The 18,393-nt window shown below is 35.2% G+C and overlaps 1 non-coding gene across 1 annotated transcript; it reads left to right on the top strand.

The window, feature by feature from the left end:
• Nucleotides 1–17,289: 17,289 nt before the first annotated feature.
• Nucleotides 17,290–17,395, top strand: LOC128039446 (small nucleolar RNA R71). The gene has a single exon (XR_008193949.1). It is a non-coding gene; the product is annotated as a small nucleolar RNA R71 (small nucleolar RNA).
• The last annotated feature ends 998 nt before the right edge of the window (nt 17,396–18,393 follow it).

Genomic DNA, 18,393 nt, shown 5'->3' with positions numbered 1-18,393 from the left:
CCTTCTTCAGCTGTTTCATAAAAAATCTAGGACGGGAAGATTATCACCAGGGTTAGGACCTGATCTGGCCAGAAAGTTCACCGGTATTGAAACATCGATTTGAAATCACTGAGGCCCAATTGAAACAGAGGATTTGCGCAGAGGTACCTCAGTCTGAGCCTGCACATGCAGAGGCGTAAAGCCTGGAGAATAGGTAGGTCTATCCTTATCTTCTTCTTCATTATTTACCATAGGACCTTTCCCCTTATTTACTTGTTTAGTCAGTAGATGGGTCAGTTCAGCCATCGCATCTTTTTGAGCCTTGATCAATTTTCCATCATGTTTTCTTGGATTTTATCTAGCCGTTCTTGCATTTGCACTTGTAACCGCTCTTGCATATCCTTTTGTATTTGCTCCAGTTTCTCTAATCTTTGATCCATTTCCTTAGTTTTGCAACGAGTACCGTAAGGGTGTTTGGTTGGTGGGTTTTCCAGATTAGCTGAAATAAATTTACTCAATTAGACTCTTTCAATGTACTTTAATGCATGTAATGCAAATGCGTGAAATGAATGCCTAAAGAGACGTTGATTCTGATTCAATTATATTTAGAAAACTTTACTGGAAGGCAAATTCCTTTACATAAAGCAGGTGCATGTACAGCTTTGCCCTTATATTCTAAGAGACAACATCGATCTTTTTCTTCATCCGCATGTTTGAGATAATCTCGCCAATTTCCAATAGATGCCACTGCTAGCTCTTTTTCTTGATCTTGGTCGCGATCCATCATCTGCCCATCTTCATAAGGCTCGTGAGGAAGTTGGAACGTCGAAGGCTCTTAAACAATCGCCTTGAATCCTCAGGCCACGAAGCAAGGTTACAAACTCTTCCATCGCTCTTCTTGTGTTTCTCAGAATATATTCAGGCAACCGTATTGTTTTCCACTTTATCAAGGAACCCGTATTCCACGACAAGCTTTCTAAGTTAGTAATCAAACTTGAATCAATATCTCCTTCCTAAGATGCAAATGCAATGCGATCACAATCAAAACACAACAAGAGGGGTTAGTACAAAACAGAAGTAAACAAGAAAAACAAAAGTACCTAATCAGGTGACCACTAAGGATTTGGAGTGGCTCTACCTAGGATGGGTTCCTAAGTCTTCTACATGCAGTTTGGCTCTAAATTCAAGGTACCCGAACCTGTAGATTCCTCGATCTTCACCCATTATAGGCTCATACAGACCGAGTTCGGTTCAGGGGAATACATTTTCCCATGGATGCATGGAGATGAAAATCTCATGAAGACATAGGTACGGATGTATTCCGAAAGTGATCTACTATCCTGCACAGAGGTGAAAACCTCACGAAGGAGTAGGTTCTCACTCTCACTTAAAAGGGTAAGACTAAGCAGTCTTTATGCAATATGACAAAAAAATAATCAATTTTACGGCTTGACTCTCTAATGTCCCCATTGGAGTCGCCAAGCTGTCGAAACCCTTTCTGAATTTGAAAATGAAAATCAATTTTTTTAAATAAAATAGGAGTCACCACCAATCTTTTATTAAGGTGTGACTGGTTCACCGTTTAAAAATGAATTCGGTCCGTGAAATTTTGAGAAAATAGATTCGGGAGTCGATTACGCACGAGGAAGGGTTAGCACCCTCCTACGCCCAAAATTGGTACCGAATCGATGGCTTAATGTCTTAATATTGAAACCTTGAAAAGATTTTAATGTACGATCCTTGATGAGAAAAACTTGAACAAATTAGATTGAATAATAAGACGCATTCATTTCGAGGAAATAAATTGCACACTCAGTAAGTTAGAGTGTTACAATTCAATCTCTGAAATTAAATGTGTTCCTTTAAAAAAATGTTTAAAGAAGGTTACCTGATTGTTTAAGTCAATCGAGAGATCAGAATCCAGTGAGTTAGGGTTCAATTTCTCGAATTTCTTAAACGTCAAACATTGCCTTTATTTTTATTTTTTTTAAAAACTGGATAACAAAATATCACGTCCAGTAAGTTAGGATGCGACACTTTGAAATCATAAATGTTTAGTTTTAAAATTGAATGGTTTTAGTAAATTAAACACTTGATTATCTAAATTCATCGAGGAGAATCGAAGCCTAGTAAGTTAAGGCACAATTCTTTCGAGAACTTATGAACATCGAGCTTTTAGGAATTAAGTAATAAAACAACTTTAGTGCCTTAATAAAATACGATTCTCGCAAAAGGAATGTGATTGGGTAACAATACATATAATGTAAAATATGAAATACAATCTAAATTGAAACTAAAAATAATTAAGTAAGTGTTGTACAAATACCAACATTAACTTTAATCACATCATACAAATTTGAGTATTAATAAATAAACAACCAATAAACAAATAAAATAAATAGAGTTTAAGTAACGAAATGTTTATGTTTAAAACTATGAAAAAATAATTCAAAATTAATTGCTATGTTTTACATACATATATATGAATATTAAAAATATTTGCGTATAAATTATATATATATAAAAGAATCATATAATTTTATTACGAAAATAAGATTTAAGTTATATACTACATTATTTTAAGAAATAAAGTAGAAAATAAATATATCAAAAATAATGGAGCCAATTATAATATTAAATTTGAAAATAAAGTATACAATAGAAATTTGAAATAATATTTAATGAACTTAAAATATTTTTAAAATAATAATTTGAAAGAATTTTTTGGGTTATTTTCTAAAAATTTTGTATTAATAAAAGAGTTTGAAAACAATACTAGGCCGAATATCAAGATAGTGTTAAAAATAATAGATCAAGATAACAATTTATTTGTTTTAAAACATTTTTAAGACAATTTAAATATGATAAAAAATTTTAAATGATACAATAATTATAGTAAAATATAAAAATAGAGTTAAAATAAAATTGAAAAAAACGAAATTAAATAAATTTGTAGAGTAAGTTCCAACTAATAGTGTATAATAACTTTGAGAGTATTAATAATAAATTAAAATGATAATCAAATAAATTTTAAAACTATAGCAACAATGAATTTAAAATATTATTAAAAGTTAAATATCAAAAATATGTTAAATTTTATAATAAATGAAAGTAAAACTGATTCTAAATTTAAAAAAAACTTGTCGAATTTGGAAAAGAATATTAGATTTGTATTAAGTTGAAATCTATTTCAGAATTGAGGGACCAATTTGATAATTAAACGCAAACATTAAAGTAATCACAATCCAAGACAAAAATGATACCGTTTGGTTTTGGATCTAAATGAATACAGAGTTAAATGTGCGATACAAATTACAAATAAATAAAAGAAATCAAATCGCGATTCTATTAAACATGAAGGGACCTGCCGAATAAATAAACCAAACGACTCATGATGCGCGGATCCTTCCCGGATCGGGTCACCATTAGATCAGGTATTTAGAATGGTGCCGTTTCGGAGTCATTGGATTGACTGTAAACGACGGCGTTTTAATGACCTTTCTTTTAAACTAAAATAAATCCTAAATAAGCTAGCACCCACATTAAAACCAAGCCTAAACTAAAAAATAACTTTGCGCCGCTCCAGGTACTGTGGGTATTGGAGCAGTCGCCGACCTCAGCCTATACTCCGATGGCGACGGAGAGAGCCGGGATCGCGCCACCAGGTACGTTTCCCTCTCCCTTACTGCTAATATTTCTCTTTTAAACAACGATTGATGAACATAAAAACTAGAAACAGAAAGCTAAGAAATGAATCAAATACTCAGCAAAATAGAGAGGAATGAAAACCCAGAGAATCACCTTTCTTTCCTTGATTTTTTGTATCCTCGAATTTTTTGTATACTGAATGCGTAAGTAACAGTACAAAAATTCTTTCAGTTCTTACATTCTCATTTTTTGACAAAGAACCCGAAATAATCGAATAAAATCAAAATAAAAATCAAAAAATCCAATTGGTTTGTTCTCTATTGCCTTTGTTTGTTTGCGAGCAGGTACGATCGTACGGGGGCTGACGTGGTAGTTCGGAGGTGGCCGTACGAAGGCGCACGTGGCTGGGGAGAATGGCACACGGGCTATTGTAAATGGACTGCTATTGGACACTTTATTTGATTTTTATTTTAATTTAGTTTTAAAAATGCCTGGGTAAAATTGGTTATTATAGGGATTTTTAGGGTGTAATCAAATTGCTTTGAGGGATATGAAAATTAGTAGAATGGAGAGGGGTTTATATATGGAAAAATTAGGGCAACATGTAGCAAAAATTTAGCTACATTAGGGTTACTTGGGTAGCAAGCAATGGGTGTGATGGTAAGGCATGGACTTTTCCCTCCTTTTTGCTATCTTGGGCCTCAAACTCAGACTGTAACTTACTAAAAAAAACTTGATTAGTACTTGGGCCAAATTTGACCCCCTTTATTAACATAGAAATTTAAAATTTAAACAGAACAAATGAAATTTAAAAATTTTAAGTCTTAAAATTTTCTTCTTAACAAATTACATTAAATTAATTCCCAAGAAAGTTGAAGGGGTCATAGCAATCCTGCTTAAGTTCCAATCTCCTTAGACAGAATTAATTAAATGTAATAAGTTAAGAAAATAAGTTCTAATTATTTATTTATTTACAAAATGAGTTCATGAAAAATTAAGGGTCTGCTAATTTGAGCTAGGATTCAATTCGCTTAGCTTCACCATCCTAGTAGTGTTTGAGACGTTGACCATTAACTTTAAACGTACCTCTATAATTGTTGTATAATTCAATAGCTCCATAAGGATAAACTCGGTAGACGATATAAGGTCCTTGCCATCGGGATTTAAGCTTCCCAGGAAATACCTTCAACCTTGAATTAAACAATAAAACCTTCTGATCTTCTTTAAACTCGTGAGGTTGTATATGACTATCATGCCATCTCTTTGATCTTTTTTTTACATATTTTGGCCTTCTCATAGGAAAACAAACTCAGCTCTTCTAATCATCAAGTTGTAACATCCTTCTCTCACCGGCTTGCTTAAGATCAAAGTTCAACTACTTCAAAACCCAGTGAACTTTATTCTCCAACTCTAATGGCAAATGACATGCCTTTCCAAAGACTAACTGATAAGGAGTCATTCCTAATAGTGTCTTAAATGTTGTTCGATAGGCCCATAATGCATCATCGAGCCTTTGAGACCAACCTTTTCTACTAGGGCATACTACCTTTTCAAGGATACATTTGATTTCGCGATTCACTCTTTCAACTTGCCCATTAGACTGGGGGTGATAGGCAGTAGCAATCTTGTTCTTCACATCATATTTGTCAAGCAACCACTTAAGCAATTTTTCACAAAGTGAGAACCTTTATCACTAATAATAGCTCTTGGTGTCCCAAATCGTGTAAACACATGCTTATGTAGGAATTGCATGACTACCTTAGCATCATTTGTAGGGTATGCTTCAGCTTCAACCCACTTGGATACATAGTCCACAACAACTAATATGTATTTGTTCCTATACGAAGAAAGAAACAGGCCTAAGAAGTCAATGCCTCATACGTCAAACAATTCAATCTCCAAAATGTTTGTCAAGGGCATCTCATTCCTTCTTGATATATTTCCAGTCCTTTGGCATTTATCACAGTTCTTCACATAAACATAAATATCTTTAAATAGTGTAGGCCAAAAGAAACCTGCTTGCAAAATCTTTTCTATAGTAGGAGAACCACCAAAGTGTCCCCCACTTGGAGATGAATGGCAATGATACAATATCTCAGCAATCCCGCTTTCAGCTACACACTTTTGGATTATATTATCTGCATATTGTTTAAACACAAACAGATCCTCCTAAAGATAATACCGACTATCATGAAGGAATTTTTTTCCTTTGTTGGTTTGTCAATTCTCGAGGAATTATTCCACATGCAAGATAATTGGCAAAATCAGCAAACCAGGGTATTTCATGAATTTGATTTACCTCAAATAAGTGCCCATCCGGGAAATTTTCGTTGATAGGCACACATGACTGAGTTACCTCATCTTGCTCCAATCTCGACAGATGATCAACTATTTGATTTTCGACACCTTTTCTGTCTTGGGTCTCAAGGTCAAATTCTTGGAGTAAAAGTATCCAACGAATTAGCCTTAGTTTTGCATCTCTCTTCGTGAGCAAGTATTTAATGGCCGCATGGTCAGTAAATACTGTAACATTGGTACTTATAAGATATGAGCGTAATTTGTTAAAAGCAAAAACTATAGAGAAGAGTTCCTTTTCTGTTACCGTATAATTGTGTTGGGCTCCGGTCAAAGCTCTACTTGCATAGTAAATAGGGTGAAACACTTTATTTCTTCTTTGACCCATCACAGCTCCAATGGCATAGTCACTTGCATCGCACATCAACTCAAAAGGTGAGTTCCAATCAGGTGTAACGATTATTGGGGCTAAGATTAATCGCTTCTTTAGCTCTTCAAAAGCTTCCAAACATGCTTTGTTGAAATCAAACATTGTACTTTCTCTATCAACAAGCACAACGGTTTAGAAATTTTTTAGAAATCTTTGCTAAACCTTCGATAAAAATCGACATTCATTGGGACCGGTAATCTTTCAATTACGTCCACCTTTGCTTTATCGACTTCAATTCCTTTTTTTGAAATCTTATGACCTAAGACAATCACTTCCTTGACCATAAAATGGCATTTTCCCAATTAAAGACAAGATTCGTCTCTTCGCATCTCTTCAGTACCTTAGCCAAATTACTCAAACAGATATCATAAGTGTTACCAAAAACAGAAAAATCGTCAATGAAAACCTCAACAAAATTTTCAATCATATCAGTAAATATTGCCATCATGCATCGTTGAAAAGTTGTAGGTGCATTGCATAAACCAAAAGGCATTCGCCTAAAAGCAAACGTACCGTATGTATAAGTAAAGGTTGTTTTATGTTGGTCTTCTAGGGCTACAAGTATTTAGTTATATCCTGAATAGCCATCTAAATAACAATAAAATTCATTACCTGTTAGTCGATCTAACATCTGACCAATAAAAGGCAACGGAAAATTGTCCTTCCGAGTGGCTTTGTTCAACTTTCTATAATCAATACAGATTCTCCACCCAGTAACAGTTCTTGTTGGAATTAACTCATTGCGCTCATTTTCAACAATCGTGATTCCACCTTTCTTCGGCACACACTGCACCGGACTTAACCACGAACTATCTGAAATAGGATAGATGATTCCTGCATTTAACCATTTGATCACTTCCTTTCTCACAACTTCTTTCCTAATCGGATTGAGCCTCCTTTGCCCATCAATTCGAGCTTTTTCACCTTCTTCTAAAATGATTTTATGCATGCAAAAAGAAGGGTTTATACCTTGAATATCAGCTATTGTCCAACCAATTGCTTTCTTAAATTTCTTTAGAACAGCAATTAGTTGCTCCTCTTGATCTTTTGTCAGTTCCACTGAAATAATCATAGGCAAAGTAGAACAATCACCTAAATAAACATATTTCAAATGGGAAGGAAGTACCTTTAGTTCGAGTTTAGGTGGTTCTTCAATTGACAACTTAGGTTGCACAAATTCTCTGACTTCCAACTCTAACGGTTCAAACCATGTGGATTGAATAAAATTTCCCGGATTGGCTTCCATCAAAGCCATGTTTTCTTCACCTTTTTCATCCTCCAAAGGGTCAAGATCTAAGGCTTTCTCCAATAGATATTCTTCAAAATTACTTTCCATAGAAACTAAGTTTTCTATCTCTTCTATAACTGAAAACTCTTCTACCGGATCAGGAAATTTCATTGCTTTAAGAATGTTAAAGGTTACCTGATCGTTTTGAACTCGCATGGTGAGTTCTTCTTTCTGCACATCAATTAACGTTCTTCCCCTGGCTAAGAAAGGTCTCCCAAGGATGATCGGCACTTCCTTGTCTGCTTCAAAATCTAAGACAATGAAATCAGCAGGAAAAATAAATTTATCGACTCTTAATAAAACATTTCGATCCTTCGGGATATGCTAAAGATCGATCCGCTAGCTGAAGCGTCATAGTTTTAGGTCTTACTTCACCTATCCTTAACATCTAGAAAATAGACTTAGGCATCAAGTTGATACTCGCTCCTAAGTCACACAAAGCTTTACCACAGTAAGATTCACCAATGTTACAGGGTATAGTAAAGCTTCCTAGGTCTTTCAATTTCGGTGGCAATTTGTTCTGCAGGAATGCACTGCACTCCTTTGTCAAGGCAACAATCTAATACTCACTTAGTCATTTCTTCTTGGACAGTATATCATTCATAAACTTCACACAATTCAGCATTTGTTCTAAAGCCTCCACCAATAGAATATTGATGTGTAACTACTTTAGAACATCCAAAAACATCTTGAATTACACCTCCTATTTCTACTTGTTTTGCTGCAATCTTTGCAGATATGGAGGTGATTGAACTTTCGGTTGAACCTGACAACTTTTCTGAATAGGTAAATCTACATCCAAAGAAGATGTTAAAATATCTGAATTTACTAAGTCAGGGTTACCTTGTCAGACTTTGCAGATTTTTATTCCTTTGGTATAGGAACTTCAACAGCTGGTTGATTCTTCTCAACGGGCTTAACTTCGACATCAATCAATCGGGATTCTAGAATTTTACCACTCCGCAATGCCACTGCCTTGATATGTTCTTTACACAAATTTCTTGGATTCTCGGTATCACTCGGCAAGGTTCCTTGCTGTCTATTACAAAACTTCGTAGATAACTGATCCATTTGGTTTTCCAAATTTTTCAGTGTTGCTGCTTGGCTTTGGTTCAAAGCGTCATTCTTTGCCATGTACGCTTTCAACAAGTTCTCCAAACTGTTTGATGCCTTAGCTTGAGGTGGTTTTGGAGCTTGCTGATTAAACCCTTGAGATTGGTTACGCCTTTGCTGCAATAATTTGTTGATCGGTCTATTTCCTTGGTTGCTCCAAGAAAAGTTAGGATGATTACGCCATGAAGGATTGTAGAAGTTGGACTGGGGTTCTTGTCCACTCCTATTTTGATATTGGTTCCCACATACTACACTGACTCGAGATTTGATGGACAATTCTCAAAAGAATGACCTTCCCCACAGTACACACAAGAAACTACTTCAAATAGACTTGGTGGCTGAGCTGCAGAATTATTAGTACTATTAGCGGTTAACTATTTTATCATAGAGGAAATAGACGATACCTGAGCTGATAATGAAGTGAGAGTGTCAACTTCATGAACTCTTGCTACACGTCTTCCTGAAGCTATTTGATTTGCTGGCCATTGATAGTTATTACTCGCGATCCTCTCGATGATCTCATAAGCCTCATTATAAGACTTAGACAAAATTGCACCATTCGCGGAAGCATCTACCATCAATCTTTTATGTGCATTAAGACCATTATAGAATGTCTCCAACTGGATACAATGAGGAATCCCATGATGAGGACACTTACGAAGTAACTCCTTGAATCGCTCTCAAGCCAATTGTTGAAAGTTGTGATCTCGTTCACTAACTTAGCGTTTTTGCTAGATGGGAAATATTTAATGAAAAATCTCTCTGCTAATTCTTGCCATGTAGATATAGAACTTAGTGGCAATGAATTGAGTCATGCTCATGCTCGATCTCGCAATGAGTACGGAAACAACTTCAACCTCAGTGCGTCTTCAGTCACACCGGCTATCTTGAATGAATCACTCACCTTCATAAACAATCAAAGGTGGAGATGTGGATCTTCCGTGGGCATACCACTAAATTGGCCCACTGTTTGTAGCATTTGAAACACCACTAGTTTCAATTCAAATTGGGTTGCCTTAATATCTGGCCTTCTAATTCCTGGGTTTAACTCACTGAAAAGTGGCACAACATATTGTCTGATGCATCGATCCCTATCATCGGCAATAAGGATAGGATTTCGTACATGATCAGCTTCATTACCTTGGTCTTGATTCTAATTTACAAGGTCCATCTCGACTTGTCTTTGAGCTGTTCGTTTACGTCTTCTTTGTTTGAAAGTTCGTTCAATTTTATGGTTTACAGGGAGTAAATCAATAATTCGATCTATGCTCATAAACACCTGAAAAGAAAATCACAAAAATTAAAAAGAATAAGTTAGTAATGTCAGAAATAAATCCAATTGAAAATAAATAATTTCACAAAAAAATGAATATGGCAACAGTTGACAATCCCCGGCAACGGCGCCAAAAACTTGTAACGCTTAGGTTTGTGCAAGTGTACACAGTCGTTATTAAGTAATAAGTAAGTATCGAGTTATCGTCTCCACAGGGATTGTATTTATGCTAAGTCACTTAATTTGTAAAATTATATTAACAATTGGTAAATAAAAACACAATATAGTTGAGAAATGGTGATTAAAATATATTAAACTAAATGCAATGGTCCCTAATGCAAATTATCCTAAGTATGCAAACTATATGAATGAAATAGATTTTAGTAAAAATTAAACATAATTTGCAACAATTATAACATAAATAAACTAGGACAATTACTTTAATTAAACTCAATTTATTATCAACATGCTTAATAACATTCGGAAAAACATTCCACGGCAACTCGATCTTTCATGAGTTTGGAAACCACATTAGGTCCTTTCGAAATCCTTTAATACGCATTTTACTGATCCTTATTTACTAAGGGTTTCTTAGTATTCGTGTGAAGTAACAGGGACGTGTCAGGTTTGAAACAGTTTAATCATACAAATCTAAAAACTATACAGCTAACAGAGCTTGGTCAGATTTATTATGCAACCTCTAATTTAATCGGGTCAGGATCTAAATTGAGCATGCATATTTCAATTATGTGTCCATTAGCCGTCATCTGGTCAGGATCGCTCAGCTAATTCAAGTGCATTTCAATCACGTATGAATGAAATACAGACTTGATTTTAATTGAAAACATGATCGATTGAGTTACAAACATTATAAGCATGAATCAAATAAATATTATTTAATCAAAGCAATCATCCTAGATTAAATAAAATTAAGCTAACATTGTTGTAAACAAGAGCAAAGAACACATGCAAACATCTTTATATTAATTTAAAGAAAAGGAAGATTAAACCCAATTCAGAGTGGTTTAAACCCAAGACTCTGACTGACGAGGCTCATTCGTTCCTTTGCTTTGCTCCTTTGCTGATGGCTCTCCAAGGTGACCGACCAAGGGTTCTTTAAGAGGCTTAATTGCTAAAATCTCTGTGAAGAGATGATGCTAGGCATGGGAATGAAAAAGACTAAGAAAATTTGGAGAAAAGAGAGAATGATGCTTGAGGGATGATGAATGAAGGAATGAGAGGGTCTTATTTATAGGTGAGGAGAGGGGGATAGTTTGTTAAAAATAGGAGTTTTCATCTTTTGAAGCATCTTCCATGGGTGGTCGGGCATAAATTGAGCAAGTAGAGCTGATTTTCCTTGATTTTTGATCAATTTGAGTACCACAATAACTCAGGACTAAGACTCGGTCAAGTGCAAATCTTCAGGGACATCTCTAATTTCTTCAACTCTTCAAAGACCTTGTGCAATTAAACTAAAGAGTGGTTTATGGACAGCCATGTACAGCCAAATTTTTAGGTTGACTTGGTCTCCAATTTGGATGGTTTTGTAATCCAACAAAACTATCAGACCTGTCCAGAATAAATCAACAATTTAGATAACCAAAGAATAAAATTTATCAAATTTAATTAATTAATTAAAAACCCAAATGATTAATGAAATATTTTAAAATGAATTATTAAATATAATTTTATATTTTATTATTTAATTTAATCATGCATGGCCCACTTTATGTCTTAAAAAATATAATATATTCAAATTAATATAAAATAAGCCATTTATTGCATGAAAACTATATAATAAAGCATAAAATCACATTTTAATAATTCCTATGCCCTAATTTCATATTTTCACATATTTCATTAATTTATTAAACAATTACTTAGTTTTAACAACGGATTTAAGTAAAAGGGATAAATTACATAGGAAAAATCCTATATATTTTTCCATTTACAGATTTAAAGTGTAGGAAGAGAGGAATTCAACTTAAATTCTTAGATCAAGATAATAATAAAATATTATAACTCCTAATGCTATATAAAGTTAATAAAATTAATATATAATATTAATATATTATTTGCTATTATCTTATTTATTAAAATAAAACTCCTAAATAAAATATTAAATAATTCTAATACATATTCTATAAAATATAATTATATATTAGTTTTTATCATCTTATTTATTAAAAAATTAAAACCATTATTTTAGCTGTTTCTTTTAATATTTACGTAAAAAGACAACTACCTTTAATATTTACAAAAAGAACAAATCAATTTTTAAATAATTCAATTAAGTCTCTGGACTTAAAGATAATTTGAAAATTGAACCGCAAACTAAAACTTGAATCAAAATTGACCTTTTATTTTAAAAATTAAAGATTGATTCACTTAGGAAATATTTTCTTGGAAGATTATGTTAAAATCAACTCCCAAGAAAGATTGGAAAGGTCACAAGCGGTCCCACTTAAGTTCCAATCTCCTAGACATAATTTATTTTAACATACTAGTCCAGAAAATATAGCCTAAGTCATTTATTTAAAAGAAAAATAAAATTTTAAGTATCTGATAAAATGAACGAGGTTTTATCCCGCTCAATTTTATCGCCCCAGTAATGTTTCAAGCATTGAGCATTAACTCGAAAATTACCTTCCTTACCGTGAAGTTTAACAACTCCACATGGAAAAACTTGATGAATAGTAAATGGATCGGACCAACGTGATTTTAACTTACCTAGAAAGAATCTTAATCTAGAATTGAACAACAAGACTTGTTGACCTGCTTCAAATTCTCGAACTCGAGTGTGCTTGTCATGCCATTTTTTAATCTCTCCTTAAATAATTTGGCGTTTTCACATGAGAACATTCAGAACTATTCTAAATCATTAAGTTGAAGCATCTGTTTCTCTTTAGCAAGCTTGAGATCCAAGTAGAGATGTTGGAGAGCCCAGTAAGCTTTATGTTCTAACTCAAAGGGTAAATGGCAGGCTTTCCCAAAAACCAACCTATAAAGAGACATCCCTAAAGTTGTCTTGTATGCTTTCCTACAGGCCCATAAAGTATCATCCAGTCTTTTGGACCAGTCTTGTCAATTTGGATAAATTACCTTCTCAAGTATACCTTTTATCTCTTTATTTGCCACTTCAGCTTGCCCATTTGTCTGAGGATGGTAAGCTATGGCAACCTTGTGCTTAACTCCATGTCTATCGAGTAACCATTTCAACCATTTGTTCACAAAGTGGGACCCCACATCACGAAAGATAGACCTAGGAGTTCCAAACCTTGTGAACACATGTTTCTGCAAAAACTTCATCACAACCTTGGCATTGTTTGTCGAATATGCCTCGACCTTAACCCACTTAGATACGTAGTCTACTGCTACCAATATATACTTCTGACCAAAAGAATGAGGGAACGAACCAAGAAAGTCAATACCCCAAACATCAAATAATTCTACCTCAATAATATTTGTTCGAGGCATCTCATTTCTATTGGTGATGTTTCCAACCCTCTGGCATCGATCACAACTCTTTACGTAAGCACACGCACATTTAGATAGAGTTGGCAAAAAGAATCCAACTTGTAATATTTTGGTTGCAATATGTGAGCCTCTGAAGTGTCCCCCACTCAAAGTTGTGTGACAATGATATAAAATCGTGTGCACCTCATCTTTTGCCACTCATCTCTTTATCATTGACCTGCGTACTTTTTGAACAAGTATGATTTTTCCCATAAATAGTAGTTCACATCATGTAGAAACTTTTTCTTTTGTTGATACGTCTTCTCAAGTGGAATCAAACCACAAGCTAAATAGTTAGCAAAATTAGCAAACCAAGAGGTATTATGGACATATTTACCTTAAGTATGTGCTCGTCTGGGAATGTCTCCTGAATGGGTATAAGTGGATAAGTTCCTTCTTGTAGCTCTGATCTGGATAAGTGATCTACTACTTGATTTTCTAGCCCTTTTCGATCATGAATTTATAGATCAAACTCTTGGAGTAGAATTACCCATCAGATCAACCTCGCCTTGGCATCTTTCTTGGCAAGTAAATATTTAATTACCGAATGATCCGTATAGATAGTCACTTTGGTTACTCTTTCTCTGTTAACGTATAATTCAATTGAGCTCCCGTCAGAGTCTGACTTGCGTAGTAGATTGGATGAAAAACTTTGTTCCTTCATTGGCCCGTCACAGCTCCTATCGCGAAGTCACTTGCGCCACACGTCTACTCAAATGGCAAATCCCAATCCGGTGTGACAATAATGGGTGTTAAAACTAATCGATTCTTCAAATCATTAAACTCTTTTAAACATTCTTCATCAAAGTTGAATATTGTGTCCTTCTCCAATAATTTGCATAAGGGTTTAGCAATTTTGGAAAAGTCTTTGATGAATCTATAATAGAAACTAGCATGTCCCAAAAAGCTCCTAACACCCTATACAGATGTTAGAGGTGGGAGTTTCTCAATAAAATCTACCTTTGCTTTATCTATCTCGATTCCATGTCTTGTTATTCGGTGCCCCAAAGAAATACCTTCTCGTACCATGAAATGACACTTGTCCCAGTCGAGTACTATCATCATAAGTGTCTCTAAACACTGAAAAATTGTCCACAAAAACTTCCAAATACTTTTCCACCATGTCAGTGGAAATAGTCATCATGCATCTTTGAAATATAACAGGTGCATTACATAAACTAAATGGCATATGTCTAAATGAAAATGTACCGTACGGGCATGTAAATGTTGTTTTATGTTGGTTCTTCGGTGCTACTATGATTTGATTGTACCCTAAATACCCGTCAAGAAAATAGTAATAGTCTCGCCCCGTAAGTCTATCCAACATTTGATCTAAGAACGGTAAAGGAAAGTGATCTTTCCTAACCGCCTTATTCAATTTTTGGTAATCTATGCAAATTCTCCATCCCGTGACAGTGCTGGTCTGTCTTAACTCGTTATTTTCATTCAGTACAACCGTAATACCTCATTTATTTAGCACGCACTGAACCGAACTTACCCATGAATTGTCTGAGATGGAGTAAATTATACTTGCATCTAACCACTTAATGATTTCTTTTTTTACCACGTCCTTCATAATGGGGTTCAGTCTCCGTTTGTCATCAACTGTCCCTTTCTCGCCATCTTCTAGGATGATTTTGTGCATGCACACGGATGGACTAATACCACAAATATCAGCTATGGTCCATCCGATAGCCTTCTTGAATTATTTTAGCACTAAAATAAGTTTTTATTCCTGCTCCTCAGTTAACTCTACTGAAATAATCACAGGCAAAGTCGAAGCATTACCTAAATAAACGTATTTTAAGTGTGAGGGAAGTACCTTTAGTTCCAATTTAGGTGGCTTGTCGATTGACGCTTTTGGTTAAACATAATCTTTGCTTTCTAATTCCAAAGATTCAAAGCGAGCTTGCGGATGAAATCCCCTTTGGTTAGCTTCTAGCAAAGCTAAGTATTCCTTCCCCTCTACATCACTTGGAGGATCTGACATCAAAACTTGTTACAATGGGTCCTCAACAGAGTTGAGTTCCCATTCTACAACTAAATCCTCTAACTCGGATACTACAAAACACTCATCAATTGCATCAGGAAATCGCATAGATTTAAAAACATTGAATGTTACCTGACCATCCTGAACACGCATGATAAGCTCGCCCTTCTGCACGTCAATAAGGGTCCTTCCAATTGTTAGGAAAGGCCTTCCTAGGATGATTGGTACCTCTTTATTTGCTTCAAAGTCTAAGATAACAAAGTCAGTAGGAAAAATAAATTTTTCTACACGTACCAATACATTCTTGATTTTTCCTTCTAGATGTGCTAAGGATAGGTCTGCTAATTGAAGTGTAATCGTAGTAGGTCTAACTTCACCTATTCCCAACTTTCTAAATATAGGCATGGGCATCAAGTTGATGCTCACACCCAAATCACATAGTGCCTTACCACAATAAGTTGCTCCGATGTTGCAATGTATGGTAAAACATCCAAGGTTCTTCATCTTTGGGGGTAGTTTATCTTATAGATATGCATTGCGCTCCTTCGTTAGAGCTACCGTCTCAAATTCTCCAAGTCTGCACTTCTTGGACAGGATATCTTTCATGAATTAACATAGTTTGGCATCTGCTCAAGTGCTTCTACCAACGGAATGTTGATATGAAGTTGCTTGAGTACGTCTAGGAATTTCTTGAATTAGACTTTCTCCTTCTACTTTTGAAGTCTTTAAGAGTAGGTTGGTGGAGGATTCTTAACTTGAACTGGGCACTTTGTCTGTTGTAGCACTTCTACATTTAACAAACGTGTTAGTTTATCGGAATTGACTAATCCAAAAGTTACCTTATCTGATTTTGCATATTCTAGTTCTGGTGAAGCTAGAATTTCAGCACTTGGTTGAACTTCCACTTTATCTCAAGCATTAGCTACCTCTTCCTTAATGTGACAATGTTGGGCTCTAATGTCTTCTTTCTCCTCAGAGTCAATGCTTTACAATGCTCTTTCCCTGAATTTCTTGGATTCTCCGTATCACTAGGCAAAGCACCTTGTGGTCAGTTCTTGAGTTCAATTATAAGCTGTCCCATTTGGTTTTCCAATTTTTTCAATGTGGCTACTTAGCTTTGGATTAAGGCATCATTTTTCGCTATTTAGGTCTTCAACAGGTTTTTAAACCATCGGAAGGTTCAGCTTGAGGTTGTTTCTAAACTTGTTAGGTAAATACAAATGGTTGGGTCAGTCTAGTTTGTGCATAAGTGTTACTGGGTCCATCCCCTTGGTTACTCGAAGAAAAGTTAAGGTGGTTTTGCCAAGATGGGTTATAAAAATTGGACTGCAGTCCTTGCCTACCTCAGTTTTGGTTTTGGTTCTGGTTACCCATGTAATAAACAAATTTTGGGTTTGATGGACATTCTTCGAACAAGTGCCCTTCCCCACAATAAACATAGGCTACATTTTTGAATTGATTCAGTGGCTAAGCTATTAAACCCATTAGTAGTAAATTTTTTAAGCATTAAGGATATCAAAGGTACCTGAGATGCAAGTGAAGTGAGAGCGTCCACTTCATGTACTACTATGACTCGTCTTCCTGACGCTGCTTGGTTGGCTGGCCATTGATAATTATTACTGGCAATACTCTCGATGATTTCATAAGCCTTATTAGAAGACTTAAAAAGGAGAGCACCATTAGCAAAAGTGTCTACTACCATCCTCGTGTGAGCATTGAGACCATTGTAGAGTGTCTCTAATTCGATGTAATGTGAGATTCCATGATGAGGGAACTTTCGTAACAATTCATTAAACCTTTTGCACGCCTCATACAAGAACTCGTCATCCATCTATTAGAAGGTAGAGATCCCATTCCGCAACTTAACATTCTTGCTAGGTGGGAAATACTTCATAAGAAATCTTTATGCCAACTTTTGCCATGTAGTAATAGAATCTGGTGGCAATGAGTTCAACCAGGCTCAAGCTCCGTCCCTTGGTGTGTAACACCCCAAACACGGCCTAAACATTATGGTCAAATCTAACGTGTCACATTGAAGTGTCTTTCAAAAATTTAACTCGTTGGTGAAAGTTTGTTTCTAAGCTTACAATAAACCCCTTTATTAATTACTTAACAAATCAACTAGACAAAATGTTTGTCTTGTTATCTAATATTTTTTTAATAAGTTGGACTAAAATCACGAAAGCTTTTTAAATTCTATTGTTTAAAACTCGTGTCTTTGAAATCATTAATTATTTTTTTAAAAGTCATCTTCTCCTATCTAGCTATTTAAAACACGTAAGTTAAAGCCCAATTAAAAATTTAAACCAACTCAAAGGCCTTATTACAAAAACAAAACCCAATTTATAATTTAAATTAAAATAAAAGTAAGCGTGGACAGCAGCAATCGTGTGGCCACCCCCGAGCCTCTCGCAGCACCAAATCGCCTAAGGCTGAGGATTACCTGCACAGCTAAATGGAGAGGCTGAGTTTACAAAACTAAACGTGTAATCCCCTAACAGTCAATCAGTAGTCATGCAGTATCAGTTTGGCCCTGAGCCCTATGCAGTAACAGTACAGTGTGGGCCTTAGCCCAAAACAGTAACAATGTGGGCCTTAGCCCAATACAGTAATAGTGTGGGCCTTAGCCCAATACAGTAATCAGTATAGTGCAATAATGCAAGCCATCCCAATCCAGCCAACACACCACTCTGTACCACCAATACACCATGTGAAGATAAAATCGACCCACCCAACCAACAAACCAATATCGCAGTAAAGCTGCCAGTAATAGAATCGCAGCGAAGCTAGTAGTAACAGTATATGTGGCAAAGCCACTAGTACTGTATGCTTCCCCTATATCAGTATCCCAACCCTATGCA

The sequence above is a fragment of the Gossypium raimondii genome, chromosome 2 (assembly GCF_025698545.1).
Source record: "Gossypium raimondii isolate GPD5lz chromosome 2, ASM2569854v1, whole genome shotgun sequence".
Classification (NCBI taxonomy): domain Eukaryota; kingdom Viridiplantae; phylum Streptophyta; class Magnoliopsida; order Malvales; family Malvaceae; genus Gossypium; species Gossypium raimondii.
The sequence above is the reverse complement of the archived record's forward strand: the minus strand, read 5'-3'. Positions and strand labels throughout refer to the sequence as shown.